The 4,988-nt window shown below is 51.8% G+C and overlaps 1 long non-coding RNA gene across 1 annotated transcript; it reads right to left on the bottom strand.

The window, feature by feature from the left end:
- LOC132074263 (uncharacterized) lies at positions 1-4,988 on the bottom strand. The gene is made up of 3 exons (XR_009418595.1): positions 4,556-4,988; positions 799-911; positions 1-210 (listed from the first exon to the last, which is right to left on the bottom strand). It is a non-coding gene; the product is annotated as an uncharacterized LOC132074263 (long non-coding RNA).

Raw genomic sequence — 4,988 nt, 5'->3', positions numbered from 1 at the left:
CCATTTGCTGCTGCCACTGCCACTGCCACCCCCTGGGGCTGTGTCCTCCTGGCAGCCCTTCCCAGCCCCTACAGGAGCTCCAGTGGTGCCTCTGGGCCTGTTGGGAGGGTTTGCTGGGAATGGGCCTCACCCCTGGGAGGATCCTTTTGTTCCAGAGCAGACTCCAGAGCTTTTGGGCTGCTCAGCTTCAGGGTTGGATTGCAGAAGTGCCTGAAAGGAAGAAGAACAATGAGGTTTGTGCAAGTGGTGCATTCAGACCCCACCTGGCAGCCTGTGCTCTGTGTGGGAGGTTGTTGTGCACTGGCACTGCAGGGAATGAATGTCCCCTTCCCAGTTCAGCCCAGCAGATCCCAAAGGCTCTTACAGGAATATTTACCCTTTCCTTCCCTGGGTGATAATTTCATCTCCACCTGCTGTGAGCCATTCCTTGAGTTCTCCTGGAGAAAACCTCACAGCAGAGGAGTTTGCAAAGAGCCCAGAGCTGTGTTTGGAGCAGAGAGGGCTGAGAGCTGCATCTGCCTGTGCTGCCCCAGCCTGGCAACATCCCCATGGAACAGCCTGGGCAGAGGGGATTGGATGGAGCCAAATCCCTTCATGCAAGAGGTTTTCTCCTGTGCAGATCAGGCATGGGCAGGCAGTGAACTTTGGAAATCAGCTGATTTCCCCAGAAAGCATCACTCCCATCAGCATGAGTGACAGGACCTGTGCGCACCTCTCAGGAGTCACCCAGCCAAAATCAAGGGCAAAGGTTGGTTTGGGTCTGAGGACTTGAAATAACTTTGAAAGAGAAGAAATAACCTTTTTCTTCTTTTCTTTCTTTCAGATGCTGGAATTGCCTCTGTGGATGTGCACTGAGCTCTCACTGCAGGGAACTGCCAGGCCTTAATGGTGGTGAGTTCATGTTCTTCTCACTGGGAATTGGAAATGATTATTAATTAGTAATTGCAGAAATGTTTTCTGAAACCTTTCCCCTTTGCTGGTAGATCTTCTCTCTCTGGCTTTGAATTTACAGAATTCCCTGCTGTCCTTTGCCCTGCCCAAATTCCTTGCAGCTCCTAACAGGGAAAACCTGGGGTAACTCAGAGGGGACAGAGGTGACATTTTTAGCTGAAAACCTGGGGCAGTTGAGAGGGGACACAAGAACTGTTTGTGTAGGAAAATGTGAGGATGTCAAGGGCAGCAAGGTGACATTTCTGAGGGAAAAGCTGAGGTGATGTTTAGGGGAGAGAATGCAAATTTTTGGAGCAGAAAAGAGCTAATCAATATTGTACAGGAAGGAAAATTTTGGGGGTAAAACTTGATGCAATCTGTAGGGGACAGAATGAATGTATTGGAGTAAAAATGAGGTACTCAGTAGTAGACAAGGAAAATTTTGGAGGCAAAACTTGACAAAATCTCAAGAATAGAGAATGAACACTTGGAGGGAAAAATGAGGTGATGAGTACTGAGCATACAGTTGGGAAAATTTGGGGGATAAATCTGAGATAATCTCTAGGGGAGAGCATGAACATGCTGAGGTAATGTGAGGGAATGAGTTGTAGGCAGATGGGGAAATTTTTGGGCAAAAATTATATGAAATAATCTGTAGAGTGAACATTTTGAAGTAAAAATTAGGTACACGTGGAAAATTTTGGGGGTAAATCTTGACAAAAGCTACATGATAGAAACTAAATAATACTGAAGGAAAAATGAGGGAATCAGTGGACAGGTAGGGGAATTTTGGGGGGCAAAACTTGAAATCATCTTAAGGTTGAGAATTACTATTTTCAGGTCAAAATGAGGTAAGTTATGGACAGGTAAGGAAAATTTTGGGAGTAAAACTGGAGTAATCTCAAGGGAGAGAGTGAACACTGACATAAACTGAGGCAGTCACTGGGGGCAGGCAAGGAAATTTTGGGGGTAAAATTTGGGAAGATCTGTAGGGCAGAGAATTAACATCTTGAGGTAGAAATGATCAGTGGTCAACATTAGGTAGAATTTGGGGGGCAAACCCTGAGGTAATTATGTAGGAACAATAAGTGGTTTTGGAAAAAAAAATGTTCATTCTGTCCCCTATGTAATTTGTAGGGGACAGAATGAACATTTTGGGGATAAGAGACATAACCTGTGTTGTTTTAGTTTTAAAATCTAGTTGGTAAATAGGGGACAAAATGGTTATTTTGTAATAAAATCTGAGTTAATCTGTAGAGGAAACAATGGATATTTTGAGGTGAAAAGGAGGTTATCAGTACTGGGCAGGGAGGGAAAACTGGGGGCTAAAATGTGAGATTATCTCTAGGAGAGAGCAGGAACATCCTGAGGTGAACTGAGGGAATTGCTGTGGACAGGTGGGTGAATGTGGGGATAAAACTTGAGGGATTTGCCATGGCAGAAAATGAGCATTTTGAGGTAAAAATGAGGTACTCACTCAGTGGTGGAGAGGTAGGGGAAATTTCAGGGGTAAAATCTGGGGTGATCTGTAGCAGAGAGGATGCACTTGATGGGGTAAACTGAGGTAACCAGTTATGGACAGGTAAGGAAATTACTGAGGGGTAAAAACTGAAAGCATCTGTAGGGTAAAGAATGAAAATATTGAGGTGGAAATGAGGAAATAGGGGAGTGCACAGGTAGGGAAAAGAATGGGAATAAAGCTTGTGGTAATCCCCAGATTAGAGAAAGAATGCTTTCTTGTAAAAAGTGAGGAAATCAGAAAGGGACAGACAGGGAAAATTTTGAGGGGGAAATCTCAGGTAATCTCCAGGTGAGGGAAGGACTGTTTTGAGGTAACTCTGGACTCCCTGTGTCCTCCTGTCCTGGCAGCAGCTGATGGGGAAGGGAGAAGAGGCCTCAGGCTGGAGAGGGGCAGGAGAAAGGCCCTGTGGGCAGAGGAACCCCCTGGTGTCACCAGGGCACCTGTGGGGAACAGAATGGACACTCTGGGAGCAAATGGAGGTGACTGGATTGTCCCTTTGGGGGATGCTGGCATTTAGATCATCCCACCCATTTGGCTGCTGAAATTTCCCAGCCCAGGGCTTTGGCTGACAGGGCAGCTCAAAGCCCAGATTTGGGGTTCAGCTTTGCTGTTTAGATGAATTATAGCTATAGCCCTGAATTCCCTGCTGGAATAACCTCCCAGTGCCTCATGCAGCATGGATATCCATGGATATCCTCCTGCAGCATGGATATTCCCACACAGAGCCGCCTATTGAACACCAGCTGTGCCAGGAGCCAGCAGAGGCTCCAAGGAAGCTCAGTGGGATCAGTACAAGGACAGGCTGATATTCCATAGCATTTGCCATTTATAACCCTTGGCTATTTATTCATCCCCCATGTCCCCGGGGGCATTGACAGAGTTCCCTGCAATTCCATGGGCTCCACCCCTGGGCTCGGGCTCCCGCTGATGTTTTACAGCAGCCGAGGTCGGGAGTGGCCTCTGGGAGTTCTTTTCCCTGAGGAGAGGGATGCACATCCCTGCCTTCAGGGCACCTGCAGCGTGACCCACCTGTGCAAGCTTCCCAGCAGTTCCAGCTGGCTCCCTAAAAACTCCAAACTTCATCCAAACAAAACTTCATCTAACTCTAACCTTTTGTTTTAGGGCGCCTCCGAGGGCCTTGCTTGGGATTGAATTTCTGTGAGGGGAATTCCCTTGGCTTTAAGGCTGCTGCTGGAGGATGTCCCCAGGCTGGAAGGGAAGGGACTGGAGCGGCTGGGACACCCCTGGTGGCTGTGTGGGAGCTCCAGGAGGTGGCACCGGGAATTGCTGTCTGAGCTCTCTGCAGACCCAGCGTGCAGCACTCCCGGGCAATGGCAGCTGTTCCTGGGGTGTTTTTGGGGTGTCAGGGGGCTCTGTCCGGGCTGCAGCAGCTCCGGGGCCCGTTCAGAGCAGCCCCTGGCCCAGGAGCCGCGGGCAGCCCTTGGTCCGTGCCCATCCCAGCGCTGCCCGGGCATCCCAGCGCCCGCCCCGGGTGTGCCTGGCACGCTGCCCGCACGGGCAGGACACTGAGGCGCAGCTCCTGCCCGGCCCGCACCGAGGACAGGAGGGGCCCGTTCCCTCCCGGGGCTCGGCCTCCTCCCGCCCCGCGTTCCCGGCCGGCCGGGACACGCGGAGGGAGCGCCGAGGGACATTCCCGGCAGGGAGCAGCAGTGCCCGAGGGCTCCGGGCAGCGCCGGGCCTGAGAAGCAGCGCCGGGCTCAGCCCCGCCGTGATTCGGGGCTGTGAGCGCTCACCTGCAGGAAACGCCCCTCGGCAGGCGGGACCAGCCCTGACACTGCAGGAGAGCTTCGGCCGGGGACCAAGGGAGCCCTCAGGACTGGCCTTGCTCGTTTCTCCCTGGAAAGGGACACGGCATCAGCACCTTTACAGCTATTAAATGTTGGGAAGGGCAGGAAATCAGGATTACACAGCAGAGTTTTGTGCTGTCACACAACAGTTCACCTGTGTTGTTCCATGGTCAGGTGCTGTCTATGGAGCTGTGCCCTATGGACATTCCAGGGGCTGGTGTGTAAAGCAGCATTGGCAAAGCAATTCCCCTGCTGGCATTTGGCATTCCTGTCCCAGGCAGGACATTGCCATTACCTGAGACTGGCTTGGTTGGAGCAAGGTGCCGAAAAAGCCCAGGTTGTGGGTTTAATCCACAGCTGAGCCCTTCACATAAGGGTTCAACCTGGTGCTCCTGGTGTGTCCCTTCCCACTCAGGATTTCTGATGACCTGGAAATAAAGAATAAACAGTTTTCACTGGCTTTTTGAACCCAGAGGTTTTTTGTATTGCAGAGTACAACCCATAGGGAAAGTGGGGGAAAGGAGGAAGAGCATCAGGTCTCACCTGGCAGGTGTCGGGTGAGCGGCCCGAGCAGAACCGAGCCCAAGCAGGGCCCCGTCCCGCACCCAGCACAGTCGGAGCAGGAATAGCAGCGCCCGGCCCGGAGCGGCTCCTCCGGCCCGCGGCGATGCAGCCCCGCTCATTCCGCGGGGACGCGGCGGGCGAGAGCCCCGGGGGTGCGGGCACGG

The sequence above is a fragment of the Ammospiza nelsoni genome, chromosome 6, assembly GCF_027579445.1.
Source record: "Ammospiza nelsoni isolate bAmmNel1 chromosome 6, bAmmNel1.pri, whole genome shotgun sequence".
Taxonomy (NCBI): domain Eukaryota; kingdom Metazoa; phylum Chordata; class Aves; order Passeriformes; family Passerellidae; genus Ammospiza; species Ammospiza nelsoni.
The sequence above is the reverse complement of the archived record's forward strand: the minus strand, read 5'-3'. Positions and strand labels throughout refer to the sequence as shown.